Source organism: Zea mays, chromosome 10 (genome assembly GCF_902167145.1).
Source record: "Zea mays cultivar B73 chromosome 10, Zm-B73-REFERENCE-NAM-5.0, whole genome shotgun sequence".
NCBI lineage: Eukaryota > Viridiplantae > Streptophyta > Magnoliopsida > Poales > Poaceae > Zea > Zea mays.
In genome coordinates, this window is record NC_050105.1 from 141,149,500 (window position 1) to 141,164,049 (window position 14,550).

General features: G+C 40.8%; 1 pseudogene; it reads right to left on the reverse strand.

Annotated features, from left to right (window-relative positions):
- Positions 1-4,027: 4,027 nt before the first annotated feature.
- Positions 4,028-8,587, reverse strand: LOC103625688 (NADP-dependent malic enzyme, chloroplastic-like; annotated as a pseudogene).
- Positions 8,588-14,550: the final 5,963 nt, after the last annotated feature.

The following is a 14,550-nucleotide window of genomic DNA, read 5'->3' on the forward strand; positions in this document are numbered from 1 at the left end:
TGTGGATATCCTCAGGGGTGGATCCACAATGTGGGCAAAGTGGGCCATGGCCCCACCTCGATTTTTGGAACTCTTTATACCTACCTTTTGCATATACTATAAAATAAAAATATAAGGTATATGAGACTAAATTAGATAAACACCGGGTCCACCACATCATATCATCGACTAACCCACAAGATCTAGTCCATCATCTTAGGTCACGACCTATATCGACTAAAACACATAATGAGAAAGACATCAACCGCACGTCTGTAGCATCCAACCCCCGCTTAGCGCTCGTCCTAGCGTTGTGCCCACTGCCCAATCGACATGCAATAGTCAGTTCATCATTGTTGGCCGCCCACCCAACCGTCATCGCCAGCTGTCAGGACACCGTGGCTAGCTTGCGGCTCGCCTGCCATTGCCGCCAGCCTATCGTCTAGCCGATAGCCCGTCATAGCCGGCTCGCCTCCACTCGGCCACGACCCCGCATTAGAGTGCAAGCTGCCACAACCACAAGATTGACGGTTTAATAATGTTTTCGATGTTTTTTCTATATAGTTTTGTTCTTTTACTTACATTGATGCTTACCTAATACTTTTTTCTTCTAATTGTAGATTGAATTTTCTATCGATGATTTGGTGTCGCTAAAAGAATTTTCGATATCCATATTATTTTATAATAGTCATGATATTACAACTTAATTTCATGCTATTAACAAGAAACCACTTATAATTTAGCATTTTTTCTTGTGATTTCTCCATTACGGGTTGGCCCCACCTGGACTTTCGTCCTGCGTCCACCACTGGATATCCTAGTGCATAGTAATTTTCATTTGGACTTGGCGCTTGTGTTAGATGTCCCATGCATGGTCAGTAGATCATCTCAACTCTGAAATTCTTGATGGATGGACCACTTACTGCTTCCATTCTAAATTGTAGTTTGCATGTGACATCGCGTTTGTGTGAGATGTCCCAAGCATGGTGATAGTTGTGGATAGTTTATTGACATGAATAGTGGCAATTTCATTTTATTTCCTCTGATTAATATGGTAATTTCTAAACCTTGATAATAAGCTGGAGCCACTTTTTATTGGTCAAATACTAAAATAGATCCATGTTTTTTTTCTTACCCTTAACTTCAACATAATTGTGGCTAGTTAGTTGCCCATACATTGCTACGATTTCTATATATCATATAGATATACCTTACTTAAATGGAATATTTATTTAAACACAATTAGTTTTTTATTTTCAAATTATTAGTATATACATGCACAATATCTATCCTTTGTATAACATAAAAAAATATGAACTGCAGTGGTAGAAGATGGACCCTCTATTGCGAACAACCATTGTTTGAACCCTAGTGTCCTCCATTTTTACCTATTCTCCCAATTTATTTCGCTGACCGCGTGTGGTGGAGGTGAGGACGCACCACGAAACTCACGCTTTAGGGCAGGTAACCCACATAAATAATCCTTATCTTAAGGGCTATTTAATGGAGTAAGTGTAAAAAACACACAAAAGACGTATCTTGGCGAAGAAATGTCTCTAGCACGGTTCTCTAAGTCTAAATACGGCTAAACACATACAACCCATATAAATGAGTCGTATCTTAAGTTCTAATAACTAAGATACAAGGCTATGATACGTTGGGTTATATGAGCAAGTTTTTAGATGTATCTATTGCTTGAAGAAATACGTAGTATCTAGGTTGTATTGCTTGAAGAAATACGTAGTATCTAGGTTGTACATGCGCGTGTAGTGATTTTGCCCTCTCTCTCTCTCTCTTCAGTTTGTGATTTTGCTACCATTTGTCCCTAGTTTAGACAAAATTTGTACGGGAATAATAGTGTCTACCATGTGATGGTTGCCACATATGATTTCTGCGTGAATCTATATGCTAGTTGTGTGGAAATGTTGAAAAAAGTTCGTCAAAGTTCCGTAAAATTTGAAATATACACAAATTCTATCAAGGTGTATTCTTAGTGCACTTTTGAAACCTGTCGAAATACTTGACTGGAAAAAGTAGTAAACTAAAGTTTCTCTCAAAGGCATGGAGACAAATCTGAAATGGCATGTATACCATGCTCATAACAAAATATAAGTAAACTCAATATTCATTTTGGAAAAGTTGGGGAGTTAAGAACACCATTGACTCATGAAAAGAGCTATCTGGGTATTGTACAACATCTTATTTTATTTTTTAACGAAATTAAATCGGACATGTATTCATTGAAAAGAAGTGGATATTAATAAGCAAAAAAACCCGAAGGGGCCACATCAGTACGATCGCTGCAGCCTGTGCTGGGCCTATTGCCCGACAGCTAAATAGGCTGTGTGCATTGCTCTCCCGAAGTCCCGGGCCTCACTCTTTTCGGAGACAGCGACTAGTGGGCCTTGCGCAATTTACTAGCCAGGGCCCAGGTAACATTTAATTGGCACACTGCGAGTCGCAACAGCGCATCGGGTAGATGTCCAGCTCGTGGTGGACCAGTGAAGCTACAGATGTTAGTAGCTTCACCCTCACACATGGACATGGTTCTCCGCATGTGTGCATTTCAATGCAATGTTTTTGCTGCCATCACGGGCTATACGTCTCTTGCAGTCTTGCTACCATCAGAGCCAGTGTAATAATTATCTTATAGGTAATCTAGTCAATTTTTACTGACATAGATTACATTTAGAGGGGAAAAGGAGGAGATACTACAGGAAAATGAAAAACTCCGGACGTTCAAAATAATTTCTTTATTTTTATGACGGTCCGTAAAATTCAAGCATTTTCCTTTAACCTAGGTCTAGTCGATGAAAATAATGAAATTTTCGTTTGGTCACAAATTAAAAATCGACGGAAATAAATAATTAACATCAGCTATATAGAATAGAGCGACTTATCTACATCGTTCTCTCCACTAAACCAATAAAAATTACTAACTTTACGATGTTCCACGCAATTGTGTGCATGTTTGTGTCAGGGATGAAAACGGTAATTCAAACTGTTAGAACAAATTTAATATTTTAAAATAGATATGCATAAAATTTAATGTTGATCTTTTCTTATGTTATCAAGCACATTAGTACACATATGAATAAAATATTACATAAATTGTTTTATGTATTATTTGCTCCCTACAACACGAAACGTTGAAAAAATTACCGAATTTATTTCCGAATCCATACCGAAGTTTATATCTATTATTTGAGAAAATATAGGATGAATTTGAGGTTTACCTTTTATGAATCTTTACAAGCTAGATGTTAAAAACAAGAATACAAATTTGTATTGTATATTATATATCCTACTAGTTAGTTGCTCGTGCGTTGCAACGGTGACTATCATTTGATAAAATGTTAGCAACAATATGTCTAGAACATACAAGAGAAATAGAAATATGAAGTAAAAATTACATGATTACCAACATCAGTAACCTCAGACTGGGACATGGAATAGTAGCAGAAGCAACAATGCCAAACCCTAAACCTTTTATCATTGATTCAGTAGTTAAATCCGCAGACAAATTGTCCATGACTTGAGTGACAAGTAGTACCATCAGATGAAATCTGGAATGGATAAGAAAAACTCGAGTGGTTCATTTATTAAGCTCATGGGAGTTTAGCATAAGATGTATATAGTTTCTCTCTCAAAAAGAAAACCAAAAGAGATCAGTTCTCACATCTATTCTCTACTGTACCATATTGATTTGAGATGAAATCATTTCAAATACGACTTGTTTATTACATTTGATATAAGTATGGGGAAAAGGAAGGGTAAAGGAGACAACAAAACATGTTCCTTCGTTATCATGTTGTCACAACAAACTTGCCAACAACGAATGAAGAATGAACAAAGAGTTCATATTTTTCTGTTTGCCAAAACAAATGGTAAAACTTCCACAATTTAGATTTTTCTGGCCCTGCAAACATTCATATTTCCAAATCAGTACAGTTCAGAAGGCAATAAACTAAAGGATGATGATCTCAATTAATTAAGGTTACCCCATGGTAGCAGCAAAAATAAAAACACCACGGGCAGTTCCATTTACCTAAATATCATCATTGAAAACAAGATGGCTCTTGCTATATTTTTCAAGCAGATCAAAGGCATTATGATTGGTAAAGCCCTCAAATTGTCCAAAATTTAGATTGTTACATTCTAGGATAAAGAGTAAATTGATCTGCCATAGCAAAAGTACATTGTTGAGTCTAATTCACTTGAATGAGGACTTTTTCACCGTAGAATTGCTTAATAGCAGCCATGAACTCTTCAATAAGCTCATCATGCTCCTGACATTAAGGAAAATGCACAGATAAGATCTCAAGCGTCACATATTTTGTCAATTCCTAACTCCTAGCAATCTCAACACAGTTACATACCTCGCCAGTCACACGTTTTTGCCGAAGTCCAATGTAGAACTCATCATTAAGCAATTTCTCATTATTTGTGCCAACATCAATTGTGATAGGCAAACACGACAACGTAATTTAGAATTTGCCACTTGAGATAATTTAATTGTTTGTTGGTACCAAACATACATTACCATTACAAGAGATGCAACCAAAAAAGGAGAGAAAATATATGAATGCTTACAACTGATGGTTCAAATCCTCCAAGAGCAGTGTATATAGCAAGTTTTCCTACATGAATTCCCATTCCCTATAGAAGGATTCGATATAATATAAGCAAAGGCCCTCGAGTAATAAGTTACTAATGAGACAATCATACCTGAAAACCCAAATCTCCAAGTCCCAAGATTCGCTCACTATCAGTAACAAAGATAACTTGAATGTTTCTATGTGGCCAGTTCTTTAGAACATCTAGGACCTTCCCCTAGAATGCACCTTGAGGTCAGTCCAGGTCAAACAGGTAGATGGTATACAACTATATATTTTTGTAAAGTTGAAGCAAATATAGGCACACACACTTGTCCTTCAGGCTGACATACATACCATGTGGTCATCCAAAGATGGACCCATATTTCTGGCAAGCCTCACATACAGTTGTTGTGTAAACAAAAGGAAGCAGCTCCACCACATTATCAATTAAAAGCTTGTAGAAAAGCCTCTCGTCCGTCGTCCGTCTCCTGAAAACATGAGGTTTTAAGCACAATCATTGGACCAACCATTCATTCTAAATGAACATCTCATATCAATTATGTTGGCCATCACAAGCTTTCGTATAAGAGTATAAAGGAAAAATTAGGACAACCTGAAGGTACATAATGGCTGTGATCTGGTACTGTCGTAGGGTGTTCATGAACTTTTTAATCTACATATACTTTAAAGTGATCGTCGATAAGTATAAAAAGAAAGAAAGGTCAGCACAAGAACATGTACTGTTTAAAGTGCCCCATACTTGTGACATAAAGGAGAACAATGAGTTGGGGGTAGCATGAGGGGAGTACATGTTGTTGTGCCCTATTTTCTTGAATTTGGCATCCAAATAGTCCTACAATAATTTGAAAACAAAATTATTCAGACATTGCTGATGAAACACTGAAAAGTATCCTAGAATAAGAGGAGCATTTAAATGTAAAACTATATAGTAAGTCAAATGGCATGTTCAACTAAAAATAGGTTAAAATTCTCCGTAAACCAAGTAACACTCATTTAAAATTCATGCAAACAAATAGTGGAGGCGTGGAGCTATTTTAGTATGGGGTCTGAAATAAAATAAGATGGCACAAGAAGGGAAATTAAAGACCTTTTCAATGCATCGATGCCTTTTGCTTCCTCCCCAAAGCAACCAAACCTCCATACCGTAATCACAACAGTCAAATATACAAGGAGCCTCTCCAGACAGCATTGCGTGGTCAACTTCTGATGTTATAATGTTCTACCGATTTAAAACTATGCAATACAAATAGCGTCGACAAGGGTATTTGAGATTTGGTGGTCAAAAACAAAAGGAATGAGGAGCTAACTATCCCCTAACCAAGGAAATCACAGATCTACCAATCGGCTAATCTCCCCATATTCTTGTCGTTGTGGGCATGAGCGTGAGCTTTAGCGTCGTGGCGGAGCATGATGGCATTGAGGTAATGCTGCTTGGTGTTTGTTTGATATTTAATCATCTGAGAATGCCAGGTGTGTTATTCAGCTCTGATGTTTATGCTACAATTCCAAGATATAAGACCAAAAAGAAATAACTTAATATTTGTTATTCATAAATTGATTGCAGTTGATCTATAATGACTTACAGGTTTTATATAATGAGCCTGCATGTACTGTTAATAGTAGAAACATACCTTTGAGACCGAAATCCATATTATCTAATACTAATTGATGTCTATCCGAGTACTTTTAAATGTGGATGAGCCAATCTACCCCACTGTATGGAGGTTTGTAATGACTGCTACCTCTTATAATTCGTATGTGCTAAAAAGGTCTTATACATGTGGTTTTGTAATGTTTTTGGCGACTCATGATGCATGTATCAGATACTTAGTGGCAGACTGAAACTGAGGGATTCATAATTTTCATGGAGGATGTAGAGGTTTTTAAAGTGATTCATAATACCTATCAAATTGAAGCTTCATAAACGGGGGGATTCATTCTAAAGAACCAATTGGATCAGATACTTGGTGATAGACTGAAACTGGGGGATTCATGGTAAGCGTGGGGATGTGGGGGAACATGATGCACGAAGAAAGTCACCAACACTGAGACTGAACAATACATGTCGAGGAGGATCAAGGTAGGAGGGGAGAGGAGCAGAGCGTACCTTTGAGCTGTAGGTCAAGGTGGTCATCAACGTCAGCGTCGGAGTCGGCGAGGTACAAGTTGCGCACGCCGACTCTTCTTCTCTCTCCTCCCCATATTCTTGTCGTTGTGGGCATGAGCGTGAGCTTTAGTGCCGCGGCGGAGCAATCAATGACAACATAGATGGACTCATCTTCTCCCTCCTCTCCACAGACTGAACCGCCTCGACGCCTTCCGGGCTGGGGGATGACGATGGCGGGGATTGTGGGATGTGAGTAATGTTAAACAAGAACAAAATGGAACACTGATAAGCTTGGCGGTAATGTTAAACATACTGTGGCACCACCCTGATTATTTTTTAGACCATCTGAGTTCAGGTTATTGTATATGTTATATTCAGATATCAGCCAAGAACAAAAAAATATTTAAGACTGGATGAAGATCAACTGAATGTTGTTCACAACCAATAAACTCGTGTGTTAGAGAACAAACAGAAGAATAAAACCTATCAGTTGAATCCACCTGTCGAGTCTATTGAATTGAAGCTGCTTAACATCTTCTAATAAATTTCACTAACATGCAGGACATAGGCAAAGTTATCGATATTCCACATATCATCAAAATGCTTCCTTACAATGATGGTCACACTGGTTGTAGAACAAAATACATCAAAATCTATAAAAATGAACACAAGCATGCCCATTTTTAATATCTACATATCAAATGTGGACTCCTCTCATGTTTCCCATGTTTGCATCTTATTGTGATACTATTGATTTACAATGTGTACGGAGAAACCCTAATTTTGTGTAATCAGGTCACTCTACGGTATAACACTTCAGTTCACTTCCCTAAAAGACTATTTCCTCTAACCCACCATAAGAAATCACATAAATGTCCAGCATCTAATTACTTCTCCCGACTACTGCCCAACAAAGACTTTCAACATTTCATTTTATCAAAGACAGCATGAAAATCTTTCTACCAAGTCAATCATTGCAATGTGACTGAATACTCCAAATGTGCCTAACTTAGCACCCTTTTAAGAAACAAAATCGATGCTACTTAAACAGAAAAGAGTTCGCTGCCTGATGCCAACGTGGTTAGCAAAATTTATACCTTGCAAATGCCGAGAGGGCACAGCTGGTGATGGTCAGGGAGATGGCATGGCGGCTCTGCTGGGAGATGGTTGCTGAGCAGAGAGCTACCGTGAAGAAATATCTGCAGCCATCAGTCAGCAAAAATGTCAAATAGGGTTGTACAAACAACACAAAAGAATGGTGCAGTACAAACAAACATAACAATCTGAATGAGCATGAGGGTTTATGAAAAGTATCTAAAGTTCTTGTCCTCCAATAGCCTGTCGGATTTGAGAAAATCTCCCAAACCTAATTAAGTCACGGTTTAGCAGAAAGGAGGTGGAAATCCAACCAAGAAACGAACATGTACGGCTGTGCCAACCCGAGAGCTTACGGCTGTGCCAACCGCGACACGGGAGTGGATCGCGCCGATCTGCGCACCGAGGAGGAGATCCGCGCCGCAACACGAGAGGGGATCGCGCGGATGGGTGGGGGACTGGATCGCGCTGATGGAGACCGGAATCTCGCGATGTGGGACATACCCGCATGTGAGGGCACGACAGGGGCCTAGAAGGTGGGGGAGGAGGGTGGGGCGGATCCTCGGCCACCTGGATCTGCGCGCGCCATCGACGGCGTGGGGAGGAGGGTGGGGCAGATCCTCAACCACCTGGGATCTGCGTGCGCCATTGACGGCGTGGGGAGGAGGGTGGGGATGCGAGATTTGGGGGGCGCAGATCCTCGGCCACCTGGATCTGCGCGCGCCATCGACGGCGTGGGGAGGAGGGTGGGGCAGATCCTCAACCACCTGGGATCTGCGTGCGCCATTGACGGCGTGGGGAGGAGGGTGGGATGCGAGATTTGGGGGGCGCAGCGACGCGGCCGCGCGGGTGGAGGCCGAAGGTGCCAGGGCGGGCGGTGGGTAGGATGGCGGGGGTCGCGGGCGGTGGGGAGGATGGCGGGGGTCGCGCGGGCGGTGGGGAGGATGGCGGGGGTCGTGGGCGGTGGGGAGGATGGCGGGGGACGCGCGGGCAGTAGGGAGGATGGCAGGGGTCGCGCGGGCGTTGATCGCCGAGGCAGAACCACCGTTGTGGACGCCTACAATAGGCTCTTAAGGAGTAGTAGGGATTTATTCGCAATCAAAGAAAAACGACTAAAACTGATTACCGAATAAATACCGTTTTCGACCGTTTTTATCCCTAGTGTCTCTCCTTGCTTGACTTATGCCTTGTCTAAACATGTTGTTCTCGACTGCTCGGACCGCTTCACTCGGATGCACCACCATCGCCCACCCGACCGCGATGCCCTCGCATGCTAGGGCCACTTCGCCCTCACCTGCTCGGACAACATGCCTAACCATGTCGTCCCACTACCCTCGCACGCGCTCACCTTGTCCCCCCTCCCTAAATCCCTAATGGTGCTAACAGTGTCTTACTGTCCCGACCACCATTGCCACAATTGCTCCCGTCCATCCCACCCACGACTGTGCTTGATATAAGTGAGTATAGTTTTTATCGGTCATCTACAAAATTTATGTTTATTAAACTAATAAATATTAATTATTTAATTAGTATGAATTTTTAGTATATTAGTTTGGTAAATCTATGTTTTTGCAAAATATTGAATGATTAGTTTTAAGTCAATTATATTTAATATTTTAGTAGTAATTAGTATGAGTATTTTGTATTAAAATATTTAGATATAATATTCTTATCAACAATATAAATATTAAAAATCTAAAGTATATGCAATAAGATAAACCATTGATTAGCTATTTAAATTAATTAGTTTAAATATTTTAAATAAAATATGGTAGTATATCGATGATCTATCTTGCGCTTTTTTATTTGGCTCGGCCTTCTCCTCTTTCTTCTCCTTATCCCTTTGAGGTGAGGACATATACCGAAGGACTTCCTCACTCATGGTGTACTTGTCGACATTCAAAACAAAGAAGCAAGAGTGGTTGGAGACTTGCACACTATTGGTCACTCGTTTTTACTCCTTCGGCTTCACAAGGAGCAATGCGAAGGTAAAAGGATGAAATAGCCTCGTAGCCAGAGCGATTCAGTTCTCTCCGGTCCAAAAAAGTGTGTCGTATGTATGACATTGTTCCTTTATTTATAGTTGTGAGTTACATCTTCGTGAAAATTACAAACACGTCCTTAAACCTATACATGAACTATGAAGGCGACTAAGGACGCTGTCGTATTTTCCTTTTGTAGTCTTCAGGTTTTCACCCTCCTCTTAATAGCTCCTTTGTCATGTGTTCATGCCATTGAACCGAAGCATATATCTTCATTTTTGTAACTGTGATGAGTACACGCCATCTATAAATGAAGTCGTCCTTCGAAAATTACTCTATTACACCTAAAACAAACTTAGGAATAACTGATAAGTTAATGTTTTAAGGACCTTCGGTTGAGGAGGGCCCCAACACATACAAGCTTCTGAGATAGCTCACAACTCTTGAGACCCTTACAAAAACATAGATAGCTATCTCATCGGGCATGTTGGAGATCTAAGCTTTCATGTCAGGCCACCTCTTGATGCAGTTGTGTAGAGACTTGTCTTCTCTCTAAATGGCTTGTTCGAGGCCATTTTGAGTTTTTTCTCAATCACAACTCATACTAAAGTTGTTGATGAACTGGCGAGTTAATTCTCCCAAGGAGTTGACAGAGTTTGTTGGGAGACCGAATAGTTGTTTGAAGTAGTAGACCACCGTCAGTGTAGGAACTTGTTTGTGGTGCCGTTCCTCGAGTGTCCACTAAAAATAAGAGGAAGAAGATGATCCTCCCATTAGTGGCAACACCAAGAAGATGATCAACACCAGTATGAGGAATAAGAGATTGACAAGCAGTGGTGGCGACGCGACAAAAAAAACATGATCACTCGTACACTTGAGCAGGTGTCACGGAGGCCGATGACTGTTTTAGAGGTCTGATCCACTAACACTTCATGCGCGTAGAGGATTGGAATGAAAAGACTCACATGCAACTTGACCAAGAAGAGAGGTAGAGACGTCCATTGGGATGTGTGGGTTGTGCGACTGCACAAAGCCCCTAAAATTATATGCGCACAATGTGTATATTACCTTTAGTTAAAGACGCTCGAGTTTGGGACGCTCTCCGCGTTCGACGCGTCTTCAACCGATCGCGTGTTGACGCGTGCCCTACAGCTCGGACCCGAAATTTCCGTTCGTCGTGCGTTGAGCTTGAGCTTCGTCACGTCCGCCTCTCCCTTTTCCACGCGGCAAAGTCGCCCGCCCCTTGCACTCCCCAGTCCCCAGTCGTCCTCCACCCCAACCGCGCCTCCCCTCCCTAGATCCCCCACCCATGACGTCCTCTGGCTCGCCCTTCTCTTCCTCCTCCTCCGCGTCTCGCATGCCGGACAGGTGGGAGCCGCCGTCGTCGCAGATGTCAAAGGACGAGCCCGACTCCGACTCTCCGCTGTCATCACAGATGTCGAAGGACGACCATGACTCTGACTCGACTCTACCATCGTAGATGTCGAGGTATGGCTCTTGCAGCGGGGACAGGTGTGATCTAGATCTGAGGGGCGGTAGTGGCAGGGGCGGGAGGTGAGCGTTGCTGGACCAGGTGTTGGGGATCGTGGCGCAGAGGAGGACTCGGACTCGTCGTCGTTGCAGATGGGAGTCAGATCTCCAGTGACTCCGTGAGCTGCCTGCTCTGCTTCACAGCACACACCCAGCACAACACTAGCTCAGCTCGGCAAGGTAGCAGTCATTGCTCGCCATGCAATGTCATTGCCGCTGCTCCCCTCCTCCTGCTCACAGCCGCTGTAGCAGGGCTTCTGTTGGAGCTGTCAGTTTCTTGTTCTCTGTTACAACTGTGTCATTCAAATGCAGTGGTAATTTAGCAGTAAATTTTCACTCCACATTTGAGCATAAAGTAATGGAATAGATGGTATAACCTTGCAGGTGGTTGCATCCATGGACTGGCCACAAGTCACAACATATAAAGCTCTGGTCTCGGCACAAGCACACAGGGAAGAGATTATACAAAATCTCGGCGGAATGATAAGGTAATTTACATCCTCTGTGTTCACGAAAGCTGTGAATGAAACTAAGGTGCCACGTAATTATGCTCTGCAGGGAGTTGATGATTTCGTTCTATAAGAGGACTGGCAAAAAGCCCAAAAGAATTATATTTTACAGGTATGTGCTTGACTTAACTATCTAGATAACTCTTGGATGAAGCCTTCATTTCGTGACTTCCTTTGCTTTTGTTTTGTTTATTTAGGGATGGAATAAGTGAAGGACAATTCAACCATGTTTTGCTCCTTGAAATGGACGCGATAAGGAAGGCTTGTGCCTCTCTGGAAGATGGGTATCTACCCCCAGTGACATTTGTCGTAATACAGAAAAGGCACCACACAAGGCTCTTCCCTGGAGTTCATGGAAGGAGAGATGTTACTGACAGAAGTGGGAACATTCTTCCTGGTTAGTACCGTGATGTTCATCCTTGTTTAATGACAACCTTAGCATTAGCATTTGCTTGTCATTGAGATTGGACCCTGGTTGGTTTAATGACAACCGCCACATTAGCCATACTGTATCTTTGGGAGATCTCCACTTCTAACACAAGCATGATACTATTTTGAACACATACATGCATGTTGGCTGTAATTTGTGACTCTTTTCTTCCTGTTAAAATACACAGGAACTGTGGTTGATACCGAGATTTGTCATCCGCGGGAGTTTGATTTCTACCTTTGTAGCCATGCTGGAATTCAGGTATGTTTTAGCAGATACTTGATAGTGTGTTATATTCGTCTGTAACACCATAAAAGCCATCAATTAAAAATAATGAATTTAGTTATTATGTTAATTAGGGTAATAATTTTTTAAGTGTTTAATTATTTATTTGCATTTTGATCATTTTCTTTGTATGCGCTTGATTGATTATCGGATGTTTATTATCAATTCTTTTTAAAGAAAAAAATCCTAGTATAATAAAAGATATTAGTTTGTATAAATATGAGTTAAAATATGGTCTAAATCTTAGATAAATTGGAACCACTACTGAGTATTTCTGATCGTATGTATATGGGAACCACTAACAAGTGGCCGTGACCCAAATCTTGAGGCTCCACATAAAAGAAACAACCAATCTGGTTTGTGAAGATACATTTTCTCTAACAGGACGTTTGGATCCCTTCATTTTAGAGGAATTGGAATCCACTCAATAAACTAACTTATTTAGTTTAGAATTTGACATTCCATCACTTTTCAAAGTTCAGATATAAGTCTATCTCAAATTCATGGGGTGGAGGATGAGAAATGATTTTATGTATTAGTAGAATTTGTTTCTACTCTGTAACTTACATGACACTTTTCGTCTCACTCCTCTATAGTAAAAATATAGCACATAAATATCTCCGACATCTTGCTAATAATAGTATACAAATATATTTTGTATAAAATCGAATTATCTTAATTGATATATGCCTAAATTACTATTCCACGAGTGGGTCCAATTGAAATTCTAATTTTATTGAAGCACCATGATTATTTCCCTAATGCAAATGTTGCATAAAGAGTTCTCTGACCATTCCTGTCGTTGTTACATCGGCTGAGCGAGGTATCTCTACTGAAGTTTTTGAAGCCATACTTACGTTCTATAGTGACACAAGAAAGATTTAGGGGCGCTTGGGAGTTAGGACTGTTGTACTCCACCATTTTTAGCTCATAAAATAATGAATGAGTGCATTGAGTAATCAATAGTATGGTGGGTAATTTTATACCAACTTCATGAGAAGAGTGAAAAAAATGGATTCATGGAGCACCTTTTTTTTGCTCCACCAAATTAAAGGAGTTAAAGTAAATTCTATGTTTTTTGAGGAGCGGAGCTGAAAATGTGGAGAGGAGCGGTTCGAACCCCTTTAGTTTATTGGCTGTAATAATGATTGAGTCTAAAATGCTATAAAAGATTGGGTACGAAAACATCAAGGAAGATTTCATTTTAAAAAATACTAAGAGAATAATGCTTTTTAAAAGAAGAATATACATTCTCCTGTATTTGGTTGAAGGTTTATCAAAGGAGGGAGGATTGAGTCGTCATCTTAAACCCTGTTTGTTTGACTTTAATCCAAAGCCGCTTAAGAGTGTGTTTGGTTGCCTGTATTTGCTAGTGCTTGCATCGTGGAATGTAATAAGCTACTGTTTGGTTGTTGTTAACCAGGCTCTACGCATGCGAGATGTGTGTTTGGTTGCGTGCAAATGTGGAGCCAGACTCGCACGATACTTAAAACATCCTGAGTCAGGCTCTAAGGATGCGAGCAAATTAGTCGTATCTCTGGAGCCAGGCTCCTACAGGCATGACTCACACATCCAGGCTACGGAGAGAAGCCAACCAAACAAACCCTAAATTATTTCTAAAGTGTTTTGTCTCTATGGATTGTAGCTACAACAGTTCAAACAACTGGCTTTAATTCGAAGCGAAAATTTGTTTATGTGCAACCATGTGGCAAAAACAAGCTAACCCCACACCACGACTCAGCGATGGATTGCGCGCTTGTGGCAAGTTTTTCTTTTGGCATATATCAACTTCTAAGTTGTGACAGACAAACCGTGTATATAGCTATGAAGAACACACTTTACATTACGGAGTGCACTGATTACAGAGCGAAGTTTGAAATAGAAGGTGACATAGATAAGACTACTAAAGATAGCCTAGGTGCACATACAGACCGTCTATTTAAATTGAGTTAAAAAATAATCTAACTCTCATAGAAATAAAACTTTAAAATACCATAGCATGTAATATAACTCT